Source organism: Acomys minous (assembly GCF_964271855.1).
Source record: "Acomys minous genome assembly, chromosome: 1".
Taxonomy (NCBI): Eukaryota; Metazoa; Chordata; class Mammalia; order Rodentia; family Muridae; genus Acomys; species Acomys minous.
In genome coordinates, this window is record NC_140483.1 from 64709579 (window position 1) to 64735185 (window position 25607).

The 25607-nt window shown below is 40.9% G+C and overlaps 1 protein-coding gene across 1 annotated transcript in view; it reads left to right on the top strand.

The window, feature by feature from the left end:
* DPP10 (dipeptidyl peptidase like 10) overlaps positions 1-25607 on the top strand; it is a 1517748-nt gene that overhangs the window by 252180 nt on the left and 1239961 nt on the right. The gene's annotated exons all lie outside the window — the stretch shown is intronic.

Genomic DNA, 25607 nt, shown 5'->3' on the forward strand with positions numbered 1-25607 from the left:
CATGCACATGTGCACATATAGAGAAAAAATTCTGTGTAATTTTCCCTATATGAAATATTCTACTTTGTCCATGCCCCTTAATTTCACAGTAAAAATAAAATTCTGAGTTAGGGTCTAAAAAGCATGAGTGGGCCCTTCTTAGACCAAGGAAGTTGAGGATGGCTTGATGTAGCAAGATATAGTTGAGCAAGACATAGATTTTGTTTAATGTAAATTTTCCTGGAAATCTGTTTCTGTTATTTCCTCCCTTGAACAATTGCTGATGCCTAAGCATGGACAGCATGCAGTGTCTTCTCTATAGAAAATGTTTTCTGGTGATAAAAGCTACTGAAGAAACTTCCAGATTTTAACCTGTTGCATTTTGGATGCATCGTTAGGCCCTTCGTTCTGTAGTTTCATATCTTCACAAGTGTACTGTGTGAGGAATTGAAGGGTCTGCCCTGTGTGTGCCTTTAGCGATCTGTCCTGGGGCTTCTGATACACTGTTTGAAAAGCTTATGACCAAAATCTTATCTCACACACACACACACACACACACACACACACACACACACACACACACACACATTCTTGTGGTCAGTGACTGAGAAATTGCACACAAAAAATTGCAGCTCCTAAAGCTTCTTTTCCTTATGGGACCCTGAGTACTTTTAGCTCATGGGTTATCTGTCAATCAAATCAAAGTAGCATCTCAAGTCCGAAAGAAATGAAGACTTCCTCACAGAAGCTGACAAATTACTTAATGGGGAGTGAAAACCACTTGTTGGCATTTGTTCAGACCTATGTGTGACAGCAGAGTGATGTCCTAATTTTGTTTTTGTTGTTTGAAGTATTTGGCAAAAGCAACTTAGAGGAGAAAGACTTTATTTTAGCTCTCAGTTGCAGATTACAGCCCATTACTGCAGGGAAGTCACAACAGCATGCATGCAAGGCCTCTGGTCCCATTGCAGGCATAGTGAAGAAAAAGCGGGGATGAAATAATACATGTGTGCTGCTGCTCAGCTCATTCTCTCCTTTCTGTTCAGTTCAGAGCCCAGTCCATAAAACAGTATGGCCCCATATTCAGTGTGAGTCTTTCAAATATGGGGCATCAGAGTTCATGTGAAAGTCAGACCCCACTCTTCACTCAACTGTGAAGAATGTCCTGTTCATTGGGTAGATCTGGGTAGGGGTTCGAAGTTTACTGCATGTATTGTTCTTGGATGGTGCCATAGTTTGAGCAGGACCCCTGGGCTCAGAGTCGCCCAAAATAATGTTCTTCTTGTAGGTTATGATCATTTGTAATTCAATCCATTTGTCCACAAATTTTGGGAATTCCTTGTTTTTAGTAGTTGAGTAGTATTCCATAGTGTAAATTTACCAGAGTTTCTTTATCCATTCTTCTACTGAGGGACACTTAGGCTGTTTCCATGTTCTGGCTATTATGAATAAGGCTGCTATGAACATGGCTGAGCAAATGTTCTTGTTGTGTGCTGGAGCATCTTCTGGGTATATTCCAAGGAGTGGAATAGTTGGGTCTTCAGGAAGCCCTATTCCCAGTGTTTTGATATAGCACCAGATAGATTTCCAAAGTGGCTATATTTGTTTGAATTCCCACAGCAATGAAGGAGTATTCCTCTCTCTCCACATTCTTGCCAGAATGTGGTGTCACTTGAATTTTTTATCTTAGCCATTCTGATGGTTGAAAGATGGAATCTCAGAGTTGTTTTGATTTGCATTTCCCTGATGCCTAGAAGGTTGAGAATTTCTTTAAAGGTTTCTCAGCCATTTGATATTCATCTGTTGAGAATTCTCTGTTCAATGCTGAGCCCCATTTCTCAATTGGGTTATTTGGTTTGGTGGTGTTTACTTTCTTGAGTTCTTTATATATTTTGGATATTAAACCTTTGTCAGATGTAGGGTTGGTGAAGATCTTTTCCCAGTCTGCAGGCTGTCACTTTGTTCTGTTGATAGTGTCTCCTGCCTTACAGAAGCTTCTCAGCCTCATGAGGTCCCATTTATTAATTGTTGACATTAAGGCTTGGGCTGTTGGAGTTCTGTTCAGGAAGTTGTCTCCTGTGCCAATGTATTCCAGGCTCTTCCCCACTTTTTCTTCTAACTGATTTAATGTCTCCGATTTTATGTTGAGGTCTTTGATCCACTTGGATTTGAGTTTTGTACATGGTGACAAATATGGGTCCAATTGCATTTTTTCACACATAGACATCCAGTTAGACCAGCACCATTTGTTGAAGATGCTATCCTTTTTCCATCAAATAGATTTGGCTTCTTTGTCAAAAATCAAATGACCATATGTGTGTGGATTCGTATCTGGGTCTTTGATTTGATTCCACTGATCAACCAACCTATTGCTGTGCCAGTACCACACAGCAATTATTTTTAATTTTATTTTACTGTTTTAATTACTGTTACTTTATAGTACAGTTTGAGATTAGAAATGGAGGATCTATTATTGTACAAGATTGTTTTAGGTATTCTGCATTTTTTTCCATATGAAGTTGAGAATTGAACTTTCAATGTCTTTAAAAAATTGCGTAGGTATTTTCATAGGGATTGCATTGAATCTGTAAATTGCTTTTGGTAAAATGACCATTTTTACTATGATAATTCTCCTGATCCATGAGCAAGGAAGATCATTCCATCTTCTTATGTCATCTTCAATCTCTTTATACAGAATTTTGAAATTTTTTTCAAACAAGTCCTTCACTTGCTTAGTTAGAGTAACTTCTAAATATTTTATATTGCTTGTGGCTGATGTGAAAAGCATAGTTTTCCTAATTTCTTCCTCTGCATGATTGTTATTTGTATATAGGAAGGCTACTGACTTTTTTGAGTTAATTTTGTATCCAGCCAATTTGCTGAATATGTTTACCAGCTATAGTAGTTCTCTGGTGGAATTTTGGGGGTCACTTATGTACACTATCATATCATCTGCAAATAGGGATAATTTGACTTACTCCTTTTCCATTTGTTTCCCCTTGATCTCCTTTTGTTGTCTTATTGCTCTGACTAGAACTTCAAGAAGTATATTGAAAAGATATGGAGAAAATGGGTAGTCTTGCCTTGTTCCCAATTTTAGAGGAATTTCCTTAAGTATCTCGCCATTTAATTTGATGTTAGCTATTGGCATGCTGTATATAGCCTTTATTATGTTGAGGTTTGTGCCTTGTATACCTGATCTCTCCAAAACTTTAAACATGAATGGGTGTTAGATTTTATCAAATGCTTTCTCTGCATATAAGGAGATAATCATGTGGGGTTTTTTTTAGTTTGTTTATATGGTTGATTACATTGATGGATTTCTGTATATTGAACCATCCTTGCATGCCTGGAATGATGCCTACCTGGTCATTGTGAATGATATCTTTGATATGGTCTTGTATCATTTTATAAATATTTTATTGAGTATTTTTGCATCAATGCTCATAAGAGAAATTGGTTTGAAATTCTCCTTCTTTGTTGGGTCTCTGTGAGGTTTAGGTATCAATGTGACTATAGCCTCATAGAATGAATGTGGTAATGTTCCATCCATTTCTATCTTTTGGAGTAGCTTGTAGAGTATTGGTATTAGCACATCCTTGAAGGTCTGGGAGAATTCTACACTGGAAAAATCTGGCCCTGGGCTCTTTTTGGTTGGGAGACTATCAATGATTGCTTCTAATTCTATAGGGGAAATGGGACTATTTAGCTTGTTTATCTGTTCTTCACTCAATTTTGGAAAGTAGAATTGATCAAGAAAATCATCCATTTCCCTTAGATTTTTAAATTTTGTGGCATATATGCCTTCGATGTAGGATCTTGTGATTCTTTGTATATCTTCAGTGTCAGTTGTTATGCGTCCCTTTTCATTTCTGATTTTGTTGATTTGGATACTGTCTCTCTGCCTTTTAGTTAGTTTGGCTAACGGTTTGTCTATCTTGTTGATTTTCTCAAATAACCAGCTCTTGGTTTTGTTGATTCTTTGGACTGTTTTCTTAGTTTCTAATTTATTAATTTATTAATTTCAGCTCTGAGTTTGATTATTTCCATACATCTACTCCTATTGAGTGTTTCTGCTTCTTTTTTTCTAGGGCTTTCAGCTGTGTCGTTAAGTTGCTTATGTGGGATATTTCCAATTTCTTTTTAAAGGCACTTAGTACTATGAATTTTCCTCTTAGTACTACTTTCAATGTATCCCACAAACGTGGGTATGTTGTTTCCTCATTGAATTTCAGGATGTCCTTAATTTCTTTCTTTATTTCTTGTCTGATCCAGGTGTCATTAAATAGAGACTTGTTTAGTTTCCATGTATGTGTAGGCTTTTTGTTATTTCTGTTGTTGTTGAAGTGCAGCATAAGACCATGGTCATCTGATAGGACACAAGGTATTATTTCAATCCTCTTGTATCTCTGGAGGCTTGCTTTGTGACGTGTGATGTGATCAATTTTGGAGAAGGTTTCATGGGGTGCAGAGAAGAAGGTACATTCTTTCTTGTTTGAGTGAAAGGTTCTATAGATATCTGTTGGATCCATTTGATTCATGGCATTGGTTAATGATGTTATTTCTTGGCTTAGTTTCTGTTTCTATGACTTATCCTTCATTGAGAGTGGGGTGTTGAAGTCTCCCACTATTATTGTGTGGGTATTGATGTGTAGTTTAAGCTTTGTTCATAGATCTTTTACAAATGTGCGTATCCTTGTATTGGGAGCATAGATGTTCAAAATTATGATGTCATCTTGGTTGACTTTACCTTTGATGAGTATGAAGTGTCCTTCCTCATCCTTTTGATTAATTTTGGTTGAAAGTCTATTTTGTTCCATATTACAATGTCTACGCCTGCTTGCTTCTTGTGATCATTTGCTTGGAATATTTTTCCAGCCTTTTACCCTGAGGTAATGTTTATCTTTATGGATGAGATGTGTTTATTGAATGCAGAAGAATGTTGGATCTTGTTTATGCATCCATTCAGTTAGTTTTTGTCTTTTTATTGGAGAATTGAGACCATTGATGTTGAGAGATATTAATGAACAGTGACTGTTAAAAATCTTAATTTTGATGTTGGTTCCAGTAGAGTGTTTGTGTGGTCGTCTTTTTGCAATGGTGTCATTATCTATTTCCTGTGTAGTTTTGGTTGTAGTTTGTGCCTTTGGGGTGGAATTTTCCTTCTAGCACCTTCTGTAAAGCTGAATTTGTGAATGGATACTGTTTAAATTTGTTTTTGTCATGGAATATTTTGTTTTCTCTGTCAATGGTTATTGATAGATTTGCAGGGTAAAGTAGTCTGGCCTGGCATCTGTGGTCTCTTAGGGTTTGCAGGATCTCTGTCCAGGCCCTTCTGGCTTTTATGGTCTCTGCTGAGAAGACGGATGTAAATCTAATAGGTTTGCCATTAAATGTTATTTGGCCCTTTTCCCTTGCAGCTTTTAATATTTTTCTTTGTTCTGTATATTTTGTGTTTTGATTATTATGTGAAGGGAAGTTTTTCTTTTCTGGTCGATTCTATTGGGTGTTCTGTAGGCCTCTTGTATGTTTATAGGCATCTCTTTAGACATAGGAAGTTTTATTCTATGATTTTGTTGAGAATAGTTTCTGGGCCTTGGAGTCTGGCATCTTCTCTTTCGTCAATACATATTATCCTCAGATTTCTTCTTTTCATGGTGTCCTTGGTTTCTTGGATGTTTTGTGTCAGGATTTTTCCAGATTTAGCATTTTTATTAATGGTTGCTTCAAGATCTACAATCGTATTCTCTAGACCAGAGATTCATTCCTCCATCTCTTGGATTCTGTTAGAAAGGTTTGCCTCTGTGTTGCTCATCTTCCTCTCTGAGCTCTCATCTTCCTGTTTTTCTTCTGTCTGTGTGTTTATCATTGAATCCATTTTTATCTTTAGATCTTGAACTGTTTTATTTCTTTCTTTCATCTGATTGTTTGTATATTCCTGACTTTCTTCCATTGTCTATAGACCTTCAGAGCTTGAACAGTATTATTGATTTCCTTCATCTGGTTGTTTGTATTTTCCTGAAAAATTTCCAGTGCCTCTCTATAGGCCTCTTTTATGTCTTCCACCTGTTAGGCTGTGTCATCCTGCATTTTATTACGAATTTTATTTGTTTCCTCCATTATCATCCTCATTACTATGGCTTTGAGATCATTTTCTTGTATTTACATTGTGTTTGAGTTCTCTGGGTTGTTTTCTTTGGGATAGCTGGGATCCTGAGACATCATATTGTTTTGTTTTTATTTTTATTTTTTGGTGTATTATTTTATGCTGTCCTTTAGTCTTCTTGCCATCTCTAATTTTGGCAAATAGCTTCCAGAGTTGGGTAGAGGGAGTCTGGGTATAGAGTCACCCATTTTCTCACAATTTCCCTAGGCTGGAAGCTGTGATGCTTCACTGGTCTGGACAGCAGAAGACTAGCCCTGTACTTTGGGTCTCTCACAGCCAATGATTCCCAGCTCCCCTGTACTGTGGGTCCTGTAATTGTCTTGGGTCTCTGAATGTGCGTTCGGTCAGGCCAAAGTGTTCAGAGCCTTCTGGGTCTCCTTGTAGCACTGGAGCTCTCCAGGGACTGAAGCAGGTCAGGCAGAGGGGGCCTAATGGCCACTCTACTCCCTGTCTCCCTAAAATTTCTTTAGTCCTGGAGCTCTGATGCTCCATTGCTCTGTGGTTTTAGGTAGTGTTTTTGGACCCAGACTGCTCACATAGTCCAAGTTAGTGTCATGGGGCCCAAACCGCACACACACTGAGTCCAGGTCATGTCTCTGGACCCAAATGGGTCTCTGGGCCTAATCCATGCACTTAGTCCAACCAGGGTCTTGGGCCAAACCACACACTTAGCTTGCTGAGTTCAGCTAGAGTCTTGGGACCCAGACTGCATGCCCAACTCAGTTAGAGTCTCTGGGCCCAATCTGCCCACCAAGCTCAGCTAGGGTCTCTGGACCCAATTCGTGTGCCGAGCTCAACTAGAGTCTCAGGGGCCAAATTGTAGGCCAAGCTCAGCCAGGACTCTGGACCCAAACTGTGCACTGAATTCAGCCAGGGACTCTGGGCCCAAACTGCATGCCGAACTCAGCTAGAATCTTGAGCCCAAAGTGCCCACCAAGCTCAGCCTAGGACTCTGGACCCAAACCACGCATGCCGAGCTCAGCTGGAGTCTCAGGGGCCAAACTGTGCCCCAAGATCAGCTAGGGACTCTGGACCCAAAATGCACACTGAGCTCAGCCAGGGACTCTGGGCCTGGGTACTAAGATCAGCTAGGGACTAAGGGCCCAAACTGAATGCAGAATTCAGCCAGGGACTCTGGGCCCAATCTGTGCTATGAGTCCTGCCAAAGTCTCAGGACCTGGACTTCATGCCAAGCTCAGCTATAGTCTTTGGGCCCAAACTGACCACCAAGTCCAGCTAGGATCTCTGGGCCCAAACCATGTGCTAAGCTTAGCTAGGGTCTCAGGACCTGAACTGCACTCCGATTCTAGTTTGGGTCTCAGGGCACAAGCTGTGTGCCGAGTTGAACTTGGGTCACAGGGCACAAAGCCTGTTTAGTTAGGGTCACAGGCCCAAGTCTTGCACTGAGTCCCCTTTCCCTCAGCAATTCCCACCAGTTACCATGCCAGTCACCTCTGCCGGAGGGTTCCCTGCTGCAAACCTCAGCCACCACCACTGCCACTCTGGCCCAAGAAAATCCACATTCCTCCTGCGTGCAGGGGTATGCAGGTTTTCTGTATTTTGGTCCTTTCTAACTGTGGAGTAATCCTGCTGTAGTGGGGTGGGGAGTTTGGTGTTTCTGGTTCAGAATTCCGTGCAATTCCCTGAATTATTTACTGGAGCTTCTAAACATAGTCCATGCTGCTTGCTGCCATTTTGGATCTCCTTATATCTGAATCTTTAAATGAAGCCCAGTTGATCCCCCAAGGGAACTGACCATTTCGGTTGAACAGAAAGCTGATGCCTTGCTTCCTGTTCCTTTTCTTCAACTGTCACACTAACTCTTCTTAGGCTGTCTATAAAGATTCTCTTTGAAATTGTCCCACTTCTGCACATATATATTTTTCATGTAGTAGAACTTTTGTGTCTCTATGCATTGTATCAAGGAGAAAACTGACATTCAAAGCAGAGGAAGAACTAGGTGATGGCCAGTGGACATGGTAGTTCATGTGTCAGAACCTCAAGGCCAGTGTGATTTCAGCTATAATCTGTGGTGGCCACTGCCCAACATATGTATTCATTCTTATCCTGAGGAGAGAAAACTGGCCCAGAGAGATGAGGATCCTAGTTCACCTCTCCAGTACTCAGAAAAAAGAGCTGAATGTTGTGGGGCACACCTATTATGTCAGCACCGAGAAGGTGGAGATGAGAGAACCATGAGGCTTTCTGGCAGTGAATCTGCATGGCTGATGAACTCAAGTTCCAACAGTCTCCAAAAGGAAGGTGGAAAATGAAGGGGGTGCCTGATACTGACCTCTCCACTCTGTATGCATGAACACATATGAACACACTTCCTACAACACACACACACACACACACACACACACACACATACACAGGAAGGGCTTGGGAAACAGAGAGAGGGAGAGACAAAAGAGGAGAGAGAGAGAGAGAGAGAGAGAGAGAGAGAGAGAGAGAGAGAGAGGGAGAGAGAGGGAGGGAGGGAGAGAGAGATAAAAAAGTTTTTTGGAGAATGGCTACATGTGCTCTTCTTTCTTCTTTATCTTACAATCACTTCTCCCATCCTCAAGAGTGAGGACCATGCCCCTTTGGCTGCCCTTGGGGTGAGCAGCAGTTGAGTGCATTTAATTTAGCTTTTCCTCGGGCTTCTTAACTGGCAATCAGTGCATCTTTGTATCTTTACTTCTCCAGCTGTTCTCTGTGCAGAGCCTAGAAAGCAAGTCTGCAGAAAGTGCCAGAGTCAGTTAGTGTCAGGAACTTTCCCTAACTGCTTCCACATTCTTAAATGAAATCATTTAATTGGAGTTTTAAGGCATCAGGTAATAGTGATATCTGTTGGCAACATTCTTAGTGAGCTGTACATCTGAAATTATACCCATAAGAAAAAAGTAAAAGAGAAGCTCCTTTGGAAGCCAAACCATCTACTATGCAGCAGGTAAAAATGGGAACTCTGGGGTGGTTGAATGGGTAGAGCACTTGCTGCACAAACTTGGTGACCAGAGTTCAGATCCTAGACCTCCTCATAAAGCCAGACACTAGAGCACAGATGCCTGTAAATGCAGTATTTCTAGTTGGGAAGCATGCAGAAAAATATCTAGAAGTTCTAAGGCCAATAAGTCTGAAGTGCACAGATGTGTGATGCAAAAAAGACCCAGCTTTACCTAAGATGGAAGGCAAAGATGGACAATCAAGTTGTCCTTTGACTTTTATACACACACACACACACACACACACGTATATTTAAACACACATAGACAGACAGACAGACAGACAGATACACATACACATCATACATAGAGAATAACATCAGGAAGAAGAGGAAGAGGACCAGAAGGCAACGCAATGCTGTTTCCATGCAGGGTGAAGATTAGACCACGTTCAGCCTTCATTCACTTCTTAGCTTGCGGTTCCTGTTTTTAATCGAGTGGCTTGTCACTATGGGGTTCCTCTGGTCTGTTCTTACAGTGTGTGAGCCTACAGAGTGTGTGTAGCCTTAATCTGTGTAGTAGACTTGGCAGTTGTCCATTTTGGTGGTGAGATAGGAATTGGTGTTCAGGTAGTGCATTTGCCCATAATACTGGAATAGAATGATTAATCGATTGCATACAGCACAAGAAGACCACAGAAAGACCCTTACCTGGAGTGCCACTTGCTGAACAGGGCCATGGATTTGAGAAGGGTTTCTTTGTTTGTAAGAGCCCCTTGTTCGCTCATGCCAAGCCAAGTTGCTTTGTGTGCAATTTCCTTACACATAATTTGTGCTCTGTAAAGGAGAACAGTGGTTTGTGTACTGTACCATCCCGTGATATTAGCATGAGAGGTGGCTGGGAATGTAATTTGCAGTCATGCCATGTGTGCCATGAAAACGAGGCTTATGCAAATGATGTCAGCCTTGGTTAATTAAAGGTCAGTCCAGGGCAAAGGCTGAGATCACAAGTTGTCAGGATGCAGCTCTGTGATGCTGGGTTATAGTGTCCAGTGCTATAAACAGGGCTTCTGAGGCCATGCTTGGGAGGAGCAGATGAACTGCAGAGTGAATGTGTATTATACACATGAGCATGGCCATGTCAAAAACCCAAGTCCCTCAAACCCATGACTATCAAAGCCTTCCCCTGGCCTGGGTACAGATGTTGATAAACAACTGCCTTCTCCCTAAAACCAGGGTGTGCATGAAGTATCAATTGCATCTTCCTCATCCAGGATGTTGACAGTGTATGCAGAAACAATGGCTGTAGCTTCCTCCTCCATGCAAACTAAGACTGCTCTCCTACCTAGTCATCCTACTGAAATTAGCTACCTCTTCATGTTGACTATAATAAACGTGCTGAGCTTCTGTGTTACTGCTGGTGCGTCTTCATCAGAGTGACTTACTTAACCTACGCGAGCTTTTCTGAATGTGTCTCTGTTATTTCCTCCTCCCCTGCTACTCCAGTCAATTTTTGTTTGTTTGTTATTTGTTTTTGTTTTTTCAAGACAGGATTTCTCTGTGTAGCCTTGGCTGTCCTGGACTTTCTTTGTAGACCAGGCTGGCCTTGAACTTACATTGATCCACCTACCTCTGCCTTCTGAGTGCTGGGATTAAAGGCAAGTGCCACCATGCCTGGGTCAGTCAATTTCTAAGCCATGCAGGTTATGGCACATGCTTGTGAAGACTTCCTAGGAGGGATCATTTTCTTGTCGGTTAGTGGCCGTCTTCATTTCTCTTTCCATTGCTGTGATAAAATAATTTAACAAAAGCAACCTAAGGGAGAAAGCCTTTATTCTGGCTCACAGTTCAGGGGTACAGTGCACCATAATGCAGACCTGAATACAACACAGTGGAGGCTTAAAGCAGCTGATCTTGTATCATCCACAATTAGAAACACAAAGAGAAGTGAATGGTGCTGCCTGGCTCCCTTTCTCCACTTAGACCTCAAGATCCCAGCCAGAGAGTTGTGCCAGTCATAATGGGAGAATCTTCCCACCACAACACAACTACAGTAATTTCCCACAGACATGCCCAGAGGGCCATTTCCCAGGTGAGCCTAGATCATGCCAAATTGACAATTTGCACTATCACCAATCACAGTGACGTTTCTCCAGTGTGTGTACAATGTTCCCTTGGTTCATAGTCCATCTTGCATCACTTTATGTCCATGAGGGACAAGATCTACTGAATAGATTGTGTGGCTTTGGCTATGTCTCTTATGTCAATAAAACCTCCATTTCTCCTGGTCAGGATTGTCTCATGTCATCTATGAAATCAATAGGCTGATTTATTAGCTAGGAAGTAAGGTTAAATATTAGACCCTTCACAATTCTTGATGCCTCTTTTTTTTTTTTTAATTCTGGAGTCTTGACCTTTGATGTAGATTATTCGATCCCAACACACCCTCTGTATCCTTGCCTTTTCCCATTTCATGGTCTTGGCCCTCATTTTTTGAATGCCTGATTTCCCAGTGATTCTTCTGTCTCTGCTCTCTGCTTGATATATTCATACCCTTACTCATGCTTATACCCATACACACACATATACAAATACATATACAAATATATACATACACACACACACACACACACGTGTGTGTGTGTGTGTGTGTGTGTGTGTGTGTGTTATGTGTGGAGGCCAGATGAAAACATCAGGTGTTCTTCAGAAAACTTTCACTGTTTTAGTCACTAGGCATCTGGGCTTGCTGGCCAGTGAACCCCAGTGATTCTTCTGTCTCTGTCTCTCTGCAGTGAGTACATTTATCTCCACACAGGGCTCTCTTATGTGAGTTCTGAGGATAGAACTCAGTTCCTCACATCTGCAAAATGGACACTGTACTGACAGAGCCTGGGTGAGCCATTTCTTAAGTCAGTGAAGCTAATAATCATTCAAATAGGCAGCACCATCCTGGATATATGCAGAGGAATAAATAGAGTTCTTTCTAAGCTCTTGCCTGGTTTCTTGAAAGCCAGACAATTATTGGCTTCCTGGCAGATGTATTAATAAAATAAAGCCACTGACACTTGAGCACATTTACAGAATATGTAGCTTTTTAATAAAGTGTAGAAAATATACAGTTATTTGTTTATGGTGTGCATGTGATGTGTGTGTGTGTGTGTGTGTGTGTGTGTGTGTGTGTGTGTCCATTTCTGTATTTGTGCATGAGCCATAGCACACATGTGGAACATAGAGAACAATGTGTCCTCTCCTTCCATCATGTGAGTCCTGGAAATCAAGCTCAGCCCATCATCATTTGCAGCAAGCTCCTTCCCTTCCTGAGCCATCTTGCCTACTCCCAAAGTCTTTTAGTTACTGTCATTTACCCCCTAGTTTTCAGCACCAAGTCTAAAGATTTATAGTTTATATAAAAATACCATCATCTCTGGTGAATATGTTCTATGGTACTGTTGCTTAGAATCCAGAATCAAGTTTTCTTATGAACTGAAAATTGTTCATGAAGCCCTGATGCAACTAGAGAATCTTTTGTAAAATGCTGATTCCTAGGTTCTACTTGCCCAGCCTATTGAGCTGGTTTGTAATATTTTCTAATATTTTTTAAAGCTCACTATATTTTATTAGAACATGAGGCCATAGCTCACAAACGATTTTTTAAAAGATTCATAGATTTAATATTTCAGATACGTAGAATTTAATTTTGGGCCATTTTAGACAACGAGAATCTGAGGTTTCCCATGAGCATGGCTAGGTTTTCTAACTCCTTTTTAGGAAATTTCCTATTTCCCTGACTCATTTTTACTTCCTTTCCTGATATTTAAATGCTGCCCTTCCAGATGTCAACTTTGCATGTCGGACTGGGATTTGGGATGCCCTCTGTTGTCACAGCACTTGAGTTTCACTAGGTCTATAGAATGTGTTCTTCAGTTTCTGTCATCTGAAGTGCTGCACCATACAGAGCCTGTCACTCTGGCTACAGAGAAATATGCTGTTCTTGTTGGCTAGACTTGAGCCTCCTATTCCCCCGTTATCATCTCAGAAGATGTAATGTGAGATCTAGGAAAGGGGCTTAGAAGGGCTGAGTGTGGCCCGGTATAGGGTAGAGAGAAACTAGGAACTTTTCACTTCCTAGAGTAGGTTTGAAGGAACTATGCAGTTTTCCACACTAGGAACCTGGGAGGTAATTCTAAAGTGTAGCCTCTAGGAACCAGAAGGATAGCTCAGCGGATAAGAGACTGAGCAGCTCTTGCAGAGGATCTGCGTTTCCCTCCCTTCCCCAAGCTGGGAAGCTCACAATTGTATGCAAGTCCAGCTCTGGGCCATCCAGTGCCTTCTTGTGAACTCTGTTGAGGCCTGCACTCACATGTGTATGCACACACACATAATTAAAAATAAAAACAAATCTTCATAAATGGTAATATTCAAAAGGAAACTGTTGCTATGGATAAACCTCTGCACATGCCATTTTTAACTGCTTTGCTGTGGGAATCTCAATGGTAGCACAATATAATGAAATTTCTTTACTGACCACATCTTAGTTTCTGAAAGCATCTTGTTAATTTATTGGAGGAACAAAGGGAATTGCAGAAGAATTCAAAACAGAGTAGGCATTTGTAGAGTGAAAATGCTCTTTTAAAAATTTATTTATTTTTATTATATGTGTATGAGTCTTTGTCTGAATGTAAGTTTTCGTGGCACAGGCATGTATGCATGCCTGTTGTGCACAGATCACAGAACAGCGGGTAAGTCCCTTGTAGCTGGAGTTGTAGATAGTTGTGAGCTGTCATATGAGTGCTGGGAACTGAACCTGAGTCTTCCACAAGAGGATTAAGTGACCTTAACTGCTTTGCCACTTCTCCATTCTATGAAAATTCTTTTAAAGAACTAACAGCTTGGAGAAAGAACATTTACTATTCAACTGGAATTTCAAGGCCACAAGGACTCTTCTCATCTTATTTACAGATGAATCCATGGATCACACATTCTATATAACTGTTTCATAAAACCAGAATTGGGATTACGCTGAAGATAAATGAGTTTTCTATACCATGGCCTTCATGCATACTTTTTTTATTGCCCTCAAATTTATTCAGTTCCTTCTCTAGTTGTCTTTATCTCTTTGACTACACTGTATATTTGATTTTTCTGGCCTTTTTCCTTTTACACATATTTGGATAAATGATAGTGACCATTTAAGGTTTTCCATAGTTTGATATATCACTTATTTCTTAAATTTTATTTTGTATGTATATGTGTGTCTATGTGAATGTGTGGGCATTTGCTCACATATAAATGCAGGGTCCACAGAAGCCAGAAGTGGGTGTCAAATCCCTGGGAACTGAAGTTGCTGGCAATGGTGAACCACCTGAGGTGGAATCTGGGAACTCAATTCAGGGTATCTGCAAGAGCAGTTTGGGCTGACTTCCAACCAATCTCGATAGCCACATATGTCACCTTTTTTGTTTTGTTTTGTTTTTGTTTTGACTTTCTTCCATTGAACCAGGAGAATCACCTAAACACACTTGTTGCCTCTTAATTACTTGAATTAATTAACTAATTGTGTGTGTAGGCACACATGTGTCTTTGGGAACATGTGAATTCACACTTTCCATTCTGTGGTCACAAGGATCAAACTTAGTTCATAAATCTTAGCAGCACACTCCTTTTAGCCATTAAGCCAAATTGCCCTCCTTCCCAAGTTTATCTTTGTGTCCTCTGTAGTATCTAGGGCTTTACTTTAAGGAAAACTCGGGTTTTCCCTAGCCACCCACAGGCACTTTGCTCGTACTTACTTAGTCATTTTCTAACTAGAATCCTAGCGACCTGGAGCTCTGCATTGTGTTTGAGTCTGTCCACAAAAGGCATTTCTTTCTTGTGAACACCTGTTACTGTCAGGTAAGAGCCAGGCTCCCCTCATGCACTCCGTGCGGAACCTAAATGAGTGGCTGGAAGTTCTGGAGGACTGTGCTTCTGAAAGTTGAGTTCCAAAAGTCACCTGGAGAGGTGACAGAAATGCATATCGGAGCCTCACTCATGCCCCTTACATTCCTGGTTCAGAAGGACTCAGAGACATTTGCATTTCTAGTAAGTTTAGGGGAATATACTGTTGGATCACTGTGAGAAACACTTCTGCAGTAACTGTCTCAAACACAGTTCCCCTGGAGATTCTCCTGAAACCTTTATTTTCTGTGTATGTGTTCCTGTGTGTGTGTAGGGGACATGTGTCTGTATACACACTCATGTGGAGGTCAGCGGTCAATGTCAGGTATTTTTCTTAGTTACTTTTCACACTATTCTGTAAGATAGGGTCTCTCACTGAACCTGGGCCTCCTCAGTCCTTTGTCTCCCTACTGTTGGCATGACTGGCGTGTTAAGACTGTGTCTGGAATTTTGCGTGGATTCTGGAGACACGAACTCGGGGTTCATGCTTGTGTGACACATAATTTTGACGAAGCCATCTTCCTAGCCTTAGGAAAGATAACAAGTGAGGTCCTCGTTAGACAGAATGAATCAAGACCTTTGACAGGTGGGGTGTTTCTGATGAAACAAAAGTAATCAGCAGCCACACCTCCTCCTAAGCTTATTAGAGTGCACACGTGGTCTGGGTTCTCCTTCTAAGTAAACAGGAGAGGAAGATGCAGAGCCTTGACAGGGGAGGCAACTCGTAGGGACAGAGACTGAGGGTCAGAGCTCACGCAGTACCCTGGGAGCAGGTATGAGTTAGGAAATGCTTCTCACGAATGTCTGCATTTTCCGTAAACCAGTTTGGATAGCGAGTTAGTGACAGAATCAGAGCTGCTGCTGCACTAACGAGCTCCCAGATGCTTCAGGCCATGGACCACACTCTGATTTCTAAAGTGTTGGAGTATCCACAAAGACACAGGCTTGGGCTAAGTGAAGAATGCAAAAGATAAGTGGAGGTGAAGCAGGATTGGAGGGAATGGGACACCGGAAGGGAACAAATCCTTTACTTCAGAAACTAATGTGCATTTCCTATTGGCTGAAAGTTCAGAAATTTCAACATAAAAGGTAAAGCCAAGGCTTCCTAAAGAGAGCGCTTATGTTCTTGAAAACATCGCTGACAAATGTTTAAAACCACAATGAATTCTGCATGCTCAATGCCTGAGTACTTGTGACCTTTACTTTAACCATATTTCTTTCTTCTCTTATCCTTAAATCCAGACACTACATCTCATAAAAACCTTCTTACAATTCACATTTACAAAGGAAAATTGTTCTAGATAAACAAGTAAAATAGAGGACACTTTTTACTTTTTAAACCTTATTTAATTTAAAACTTTGCTTAAACTTTAAACCTTGTACACTATATTGTTTGAACAATGCAACTTAGACTGTTCGTGTGTGTGTGTGTGTGTGTGTGTGTGTGTGTGTGTGTATAGGTACTGTAAGTATATGTCTTCACTTTCTTATTTTCTTTCTTTTGTGTGTATATATGTTTATGCATGTGTTATGCATGTGTGTGAACTCAGAGTTCTCTTATTTGGTTGTAGGAGAAGGATAAAAAAATCTAAGGTTTCTCTTTTGTTCCTTCAAACTGTGAGTCCAGGTGAGCACTGCTGCACTTATCCTGTTAGATAGATTCTGATGCTCTGAATTCAGGTACTAACGCTTGTGTTACAAGGTGGTGACTGAGGTGGTGATTTTGTCCTTTTGCTATGCGATCTTTTCTCTAAACACTTAATCTCAGGTGTGTGTTATTGCTCATCTCTACTTAAAAGCTTCATTAACAGCCAGGCATGGGGGTGCACAACTGTAATTCCAGCACTCTGGAAGGCAGAAGCAGGCAGATTGCTATGAATTCGAGGCCAGCCTGGTCTACAAAGTGAGTTCGGGACAGCCAAGGCTACACAGAGAAATCCTGTCTTGAGAAACCAGGGAGAGAGAGAGAGAGAGAGAGAGAGAGAGAGAGAGAGAGAGAGAGAGAGAGAGAAAAGGAGAAGAAGAAATAGAAGAAGAAGAAGAAGAAGAAGAAGAAGAAGAAGAAGAAGAAGAAGAAGAAGAGGAGAGAAGAGAAAGAGAGACAGAGAGACAGAGACAGAGAGACAGATATTCCTTAGCACCCCCTCATCCTGACTCATCAAGGATGTGACCTTACCTGTGTTGAACTTCCTAAGTGGGGAACTCTACAGACTACTAGCAATTAGTGGTGGTTCTGTCTCCCTACGACCAGTAGCAGAACCATGTAATCAGCTGAGTGAGCTATGGTTTGTGGGCTCACATTCAAATATCCTTTTGGAATTCAAAGTATGGAAGAAAAAAAGTGAGGGAAGAATCCCCTGTAAAGAAATTTCTGTAAAGTCAATAGACTTAAGACATTTTCTGAAATTTTAGAGAAGCATGCAGTCTTGACAAGACTGGCCTAAATGGAGTATGTGATTTCCACATGATTGAAAAGGCAAGCTACTGAGAAGAAAGGAAAATACATCTTCTAGAGACATCCTAATGGAACCCCAGAGAGATTTCATAAAAGCCAATGGGCTTGCACCATTTTCCTGGCTGTCTTAATTGACGATATCATTAATATAGTCTTCAGTCCTCATCAAAAAAGAAAGTGTCTAGTGGACAGCTGTTAGCCCAGAAACTCACAACTAGTCCAAATGCAGAGAATAAGCATTTGTGCAGAGCTCAGCTATAGATGGGGCATCTGTATTATGCATCTTCTCCAAAGATCAGGGATTACAGAGGAGGAAGGGAGAGAAAGGTTGTAAACGGAGAGGTGGGGAATGCCAGAGCGAACTGGTATCTGCTGGAGGTAACTGGTGGGTTGCACTTAGTAGTCCACTGTAGCTCTTGTTGCCTCACAAACAATGCACAAAAACAAGCTAATTAGAAATTCCACTATAGAGGGAAGTGGAGCTCAGGAGGACCCACTCCCAGCTGAGGAGCTATTAACAGTCTATGTCTATTAGGAGGGACAGAGAGAGAGAGAGAGAGAGAGAGAGAGAGAGAGAGAGAGAGAGAGAGAGAGAGAGAGAGAGAGAGAGAGAGAGAGACTTTTCTTTGGAGGTGTGACCATTGGCAGGTTGCCCTTGCACAGTGAGTGTATTTCCCATGCCATGTCCATGATGAGCTTATAGGCAACCCCTCCTCCATGCTCCAAGAGAAGACACAGACCTGGGAAGTCAGGATTCGGTCTGGGGCCAAGATGGAAGAGGATGGGGGCAAATATGACCAAAACACATTGGATGCATGTATGAAATTCTTGAAGAATTCATCATATTGTGTATTTTTAGAAAATTGAAAGAATAGGCTTTGCTTTATTCTCAGTATCCAGAATTAAATTGGTCCTGCAGGGCATGTTTTGCAAGCAGGCTGGTGATCAGTAAAGCTTTCATGAGCAGAGACACCAGCTTTTCTTAATCAGCTAACCATATGCTTCCCACACATTTCAGCTCTCAGGCTTGGCCTGACTTTTACTTGCAAAGCATCAATCTGAAGGTGTGTGTCTAAGTGACAGTGCCTGTCAGGTGCTTTGCTCTATAAATACTTAGTGCATTTTCCCAAAGTATGTTCCACAAGGTCCATTCCTCCAAAGTGAGCATTTGACAGGGGGTTTTCATCCATTAGGGATTTCAGGCAGGGGCCACTTTCTGGCTGATTTTGCAACTCCTGTTCATGTCCCCTAGCACTGTAACTAAATAGTTCCCTAGACTCAGGATAAATCAACTGTGCCTGGAAATGTTGCCAGAAAAGCTCAATGAGTAAAGTTAGCACCTTCTTTTTGCTTCAGTGCCCAGGCTACTGCTACTAGTGTCTTCCTGAACTCATTAGAAGAGAGGGGAGGGAAAGAGGGAGGGAGAGAGGGAGGGAGAGAGGGAGGGAGGGAGGGAGGGAGAGCTAGAAGAGGGAGAGATTTACCTTTTATGATTCAAATAGGATAGCTGTTAAGATTGATTATTAATATAAGTTGGGAATGGAAAGTGAGAGGGTTACCTACAAACAAACAAAAAAGATTGTCAAATGGATCCACTTGCACCAAGTTCTATAAGGGAATATTTTCTCCAATATATCAAGAAAGTTACCAGAAAACTGAGATATGTAGTATAGCAAGCAAATAAACTCTTTGCTCCAGTTGCCATATGTACAGAAATTATTCAGAAGAAATGCTTGAAAGAAATGAAAATACTTTTTCCTCTACGTGTTGAATTTATCAGTGTTATTAATTAACAGTATTAGAACACATATCTAATTTCTTTCTGACAGTATTAATGATTGTATGACATCCTACTAATTAAATCAAACTGAAATAATGTACTACACTCACCGTAAGAAAGGTAAAGAAACTGGGAAGTGATTATTTGTAAATACTGAATAAATAACAATAGGTTAATAAAAAAAAAAGATTGATTGTTCACGTGATAGGCTTAGAGGAATCTTTATATAAATCTCTGGGTATGTCTATGAGAGAGCTTATAGATTGGGTTTACTGAGGTAGGAAGACTCTATTTCATAGAGTAGGGGCTTGGACCAAATAAAAAGAGGAAGCAGAACCCAGCACTAGCATGAATCTCTCTCTGTTCCTGAAAGTGTTTGTACTGTGACCAGCTGCTTCTTGTTGTATCTTTTCCACCATGATTGTCAGCCAGCCAGAACCAACCCTTTCATTCTCAAGTTGTAAGATATTTTGTCATAGCAATGAAAAAGCAACTAGATGAAATAGTGACTTCAGAGAAATATGCCCACCTGTTTTGGACTCTGTGTTCAGTCCTGTGGTGTTTTGAATGAACTGTTCTGCATTGATTAGGGTATTTGAACCTTTGTTTCCCATGTGGCAGTGCCGTGTGAGCATGTTGTGGAGCCTTTAGGAGGTACAGCCTTGGTGGAGGCATATGCATTGTGTAGGCATTAGGGGTTTAAAGCCTTGCTCCACTTCTGTCTCACTCTCTCTGCTTCAGGTTGGTTGCAGATGTGCTTCTTCAGCTTCCTGTTCTGTCTGCCTTCTGCCATGTGGCCTCCATCATTAAAGACTCCCTGTTTTCAAATCATAAGCAAAAAATAAAGTCTAGCTTCCTTAAGACATGTTTGGCCATGGTGTTTTATCACAGCAAAAGAAAGTAAGTAGTATATTTTTATTTCTATCTAGTTACAGAGAATTAGTCCAGCAGATATGATTATCTTATGACTCTTGAGATGAGAACATCCTGGATTACACATATAGGCTTAATTTTGATCTGAAGCATCCTTTTAGGATATACAATGTGGGGAGCATCTGTGAGCATAAAGGCAGAGAGAAGAGTGCTGCAGCCACACATACCGAAGTCCTGAAGCTCTAGAAGCAAGAAGAGGCATGGAGCACAATCTCATCTAGATCCCTTCAGGAACATTTTCTGAGAAGATGGGAACAAGTGCCTGTTCAGTCCAGATAGGGTCTAATGGCAGAAACAAAGAGTTCCACCCAATAGCAAGCTTGGCCAATCAAGCCATTGAAACAGAATTGCTTTCAGGAGCATGGGCAGCTACATGGCCACAGAAACATCTCCTCTCCAACCGTTAATTGTTTGTACATCCTTAGGGAGAGGTAGGCTATGGAAGCCCTTCTACCTTGAACTCCTTAACTGTTTATGCATCCCTGGGATTGCTGGGGACTCAGCTCCTCTCTCTCTCTCACTTCTGGTATAGGTAACCACAACTGCTAGGAGTTCAAAAGTGCAGAGCCCATGTCATACCCAGAGGACAGCATTACACCGTACACTTCCATGGGGTCTGACCCATCTGATACTCTGACGTAGGACTTCAGTCCTACAAGGTTAAGAATAAATAAGCTTTGTTTCTGACACATTGAGTCTGTGGAAATTTGTTTTAGTAGTCCCTTCTCTAACAATGCCAGCCTGGGAGAATATAGAAGAGAAGGAAGAACGGCAAGTCATGAAAGTTTTCTGAAGGTCCTCATGCCTGTTTGCTTATAGACATGCCTTAAGTTTTCCCAAGAAGACTTATGCAAACAGGTTGTGAACCACCCTTCCATATACCAGAGCCTTTTCTCATGTGTCTCTTAAGCCTGAGTAGAAGTGAGCCAGTGCGCCTTGGACCCAGGGGATTTCTCCCTGGGTGGATTGATGAGGAGTTGCATTGATGCAGGTCTGCAGTGAGGTCTTTAAATTAAAATAATCCCCCATGGACTGCAGGAAATGCTATACATTACAAAGGACACTTGATCTGGGAATCCCTGTACACTGGCCTTTCTGTGTAGTGAGTAACATCAATTTCTTATCTCATAAAACAGGTGCCAAGAAATACTGAGTCTCTTCGGTAGGAATCCCAAGGCCCCACATTTCATGTCCAGCATTCTGGTTGATGCTCTGACAGTGACCATAGTGCCACATCTGACTGCTATTCACACTCCCTGCATTAGTTAGGCTCTACCTTGCAGTGACAAAATACCTGACAGGAAGGAGCTTGAGGGAAGAAGAGGTTAGCACAGTGAGTGGGTGCAGTCAATCATGGTGGCAAGCCATGATATCCAGAGCATGAGGCAGCTGGTCACATGGTATCCATAATCAGGAAGCAGAGAGAGATGAATGCTGGTGACCAGCTCACTTTCTTCTTCTTCTTCTTCTTCTTCTTCTTCTTCTTCTTCTTCTTCTTCTTCTTCTTCTTCTTCTTCTTCTTCTTCTTCTTTTTTACTACTACTACTACTACTACTACTTTTGTTGCTTTTGTTTTTTAATTTTCTTTATTTTTTACATATACATCTATATTGTTACACATATATACAATAAACTACCTACAGCAGGAAGAACCATGAAACAATCAGGAATTATATAAATTTTACATTCTTAGCCTGTTGGCTATTTCTGTTTGGAAGGCTTGAAGAGAACATCTTTCCTACCTTGGTGCATCTACAATTCTGAATGTAAATCAATATCTGTCATATCTCACCATTGTCAATGTAAAACATCTAAATCTAGACCTAAAACGTATTTACCCCTAAACAACTAAGCTTGATTGTAAAACCATACCATCTGGTCTTCAACCCCATCAGAGAATTGAGAAGGAATAAAATTGATTATGTGTGTATACCAGGAGTGCACATTAGCAGCTTCCCAAAGGAGAAGATGATGGAGACAGTTTGCTGCCTTAGCAGTCGCCCAACACTCTCTATAATGTCCAGGGGCCCAGCCTGTAGGACTGTGCTGCCCACATTTACAAGACTGTCATCCCAGCTCAGTTAACTCAGTCTGGAAAGTCCCTCTCAGATGCCCAGAGATGCATCTTTCAGTGATTCTAGATTCTTTCAAATTGACGTCGATATTAACTACCGGATGCACTGTGGGACAACTTCCTTCTTTTTCCTCTTTCAAATATTGTTAAGTAAAAACTCAGAGATATCATGTGTTGGTACGCTTTCCTATCTCTTATTCATATTGCTATTTATACAAAGCCCATCTCTACACACAAATGAACTGAGCTCTATGTGAGATTCCATTTCTGCTCTTACTAGACTCCAGGCAGGTGAGCAGCCTGACCAGAGGACAGACAGACGAGTCCTCTGGGGTTGAGGGGCTCACCCAGTTATATAATACTTGACTCCTATTGTAGTTGTGTACATGAAGAAATATTCAGAACTAAGATTTGGAAGGAGAGAGAGAGCCCCCGGCCATTGAGAAACTTCTAAAACTACTTGAAGTAGACAAAGAAATAAAAATTAGTATAAAATCCTACAGAGAGAAGGAAACAGCCTGAGAAGGTTGGGAGCGCAAAATACAGAGAACACACCTGAGAAATCTGTGTCCCAGCACAGTTTAGAAGATTAAAAACTGACAGCCTTGGGGCCAGATCCAACCTGAAGATATGGTTTAAAAATATTCCACCAAATATTTAAAAATCAGGCTGTTTCAGTGACACTCTGATTCTTTTTGTTTTCATCTTGAATAGAATTTAGAAGTGCTAACAACAGTCAGCCTGTATCCACGTATTTCTAGAATCAGCCCCTCGGTTCCGTGCCTCAGAGGAGGAGGGCTGTGTAACTGTGTGTTGGTGGGAGTGGGGGTGGGGGTGGGGGTTTGGTCTGCTCTGCAAGGAGCATGAGTGCTTAGCTGAGGTAAAGCTTCACGGATTAAAAGGAAGGGATAGTGTCCTCCTCATAAAGGCATGTGAAGTTCTAAAATTAATGTTAACTTTGGTTCCTTTCAGTTTCTCATTCTGTGGCTTGCTCTAATTGCTAACTTGGTGTTAGACCCTACAATGTTAACATGCTAAGTAGACCCACTGCTAACTTGTATTCATGCTCCCTTTATTAGTCTCCTTGCTGCAGTGACAAAATGCCTGGCAAGAAGCAACTTAAAGAAGCAAGAGTTTATTTTGTTATTTGTAAGCTGGGGGATAAATGTAACACTTGCCTCCCGGGGATTTAAAGACAATTGATCATAACTTAATAGCACAATGCCTGGGATATAATGATCACTTAAATATTCGCGATGATAATGATATTATTACTTTGAAAGTTACTTTTTCCTGTTACCAGTGAGATTATTATCAGTTGGAAGTTTTAAGCAAGCAACAAGTGTCTTGGGTGACCACAATGACTCGAAATAATAGAAAAGTCACTTACTGCAATGCCATAGTAACCCTTGGGAAAAAATGGTAAGTGTTTAAAGAAATTGCTCGCTAAACTTCTGTATGGCTTCAGGAAAAAAAATATGTTCCATTTTCCAGCAAGGAAGTGGCAGTTAAGAAGAGTAAAGAGGGATAGGGCTTTTAAATACAGCACTTGTCTGATCTGCCCAGAAATAAGTTTAACCCTTCAGTGGATGCCACTGTTTGCTCCTTATATATCTTTATATAATGAAAGCTACAATGGTGTATAGGGGGCTGGAGAGATAGCTCCATGATTAAGAGCACATTCTGCTCTTACAGAACAGACATTCAATACTTAGCATCCATGTTGGGTACTCCTCACATCCACCTATAACATGCATGTATATACACATACAGACATATGCATATAAACATTATTAAAAATAAAGTTAAAAAGATGGCGTGTGGAAGCAAAAACAGCATGCTATCAGTTTTTGTACTCTTGCCGTTTGACCCCAGGTCCATTTCCTCATCAAATGTGACTTCTTTCCCTATCTGGTCTACATTTTGGCAAGCCTGCTCTCTGCATATTTACTTTACATAATAACATTCTGTGGTTACCTGTTACATCATAAGGTGAGACCCTCCATAGGATCTAATTATTTTTTTTCCACTGCAAACTAGATGTTTCACAGAAGCTATAGATCAAGACTCATTACAAAGGCATCTCATTATTTTTAATGAGTAATTCCATTATTTCTGGTTCTACCCAGACCAGGACATAATTCTGTCAAAGAGAAAAGCTTGTTAAACTTTGGTGGCCAGAAACACGACTTTCAGTCAAATTTAGCAGTACTGCTTATTAAGTTTAATGACACAATCTTCCAGGTTTATGAGGGCTTCACAAGGGTGCCTGGATACAGGATGCATACTTCTATCCAGAGATTAATTAAGTATGTGGAAACCCACCTTAATTTGCATACTTTTGTCTCTTAAACTTCTTTAAATATGAGTTGGTTTTAGTAACCATTCTTATACTGAAGATCAATGAACTTGTGAAACAGTTTCAGTTGTAAAAGTGTTTGTGAAATCTAAGGACAATGGTAAGACTTGGGGGGAGATTTTTAATCCTATTTTCTCTATGACCTTTGTGATATATCTACTGTTGAAACTTAGACAGTTTGTCCAAAATGTCATGTGAATAAGATTACAGTCATAGAAAGAAAACAAAGGGGCCAACTGTCTATTTGTAGGGAAAAGAAGAAAAAATGGCTTGCAGAAGATGTAAAAGCCAGGATATAGAAGAGTGAGAAAGAAGATACTGTACATAGGAGTCTCATAGCACTAGATCAGAGATGTACCACATAACATAAGGCAGGAAATTAAGCACTGGCTTACTTTCCCCTGTGTCACAATTTCAGTGAAAGATGCTTTATTTATAAAATAGCCTCTATGAGTGAAGTGTTTATTGGTAAGGATTGGTAAGGAATAAGACCAAACGTTGGCCTTCAATGACAGAATGTGGGCTATGGCCCAGGTATGGTGTTACACAGCTTGAATCCCAACACTCAAAAGCTACAGAGAAGTTGATGAGAGAGTCAAAGTCATCCACCACAAGTTTGAGGCCAGCCTGATTGTGTCTGCTTAAAAAAAAAAGTGTGTGTGTATGCATGTGACTATGTGTCTGTATATGTTTGGAATGTATTGGTACCTAAACCTTAGGTGAGCTCACATTTCTATTTGTTTAGTACTTCATAACAAAATAGGATTAGTTATAGTACCTAGCCAATATTTTTAGAACAGTTTCTTTACATTTATTATTTATTTTTATGTGTGTAGGCATGTAGAGATCAGGTGACAGCTTTCTGGAGCCTGTCCTCTTCTTCTACCAAGGGGACTTTGGAGACTGAACTTGAGCTTGTCAGCTTTAGCTGTCCTTTTACCCACTAAGCCATGTTGCCAGCATCCTTCTAGGGTTGTCTATAAGTCCTGAGTTAAACA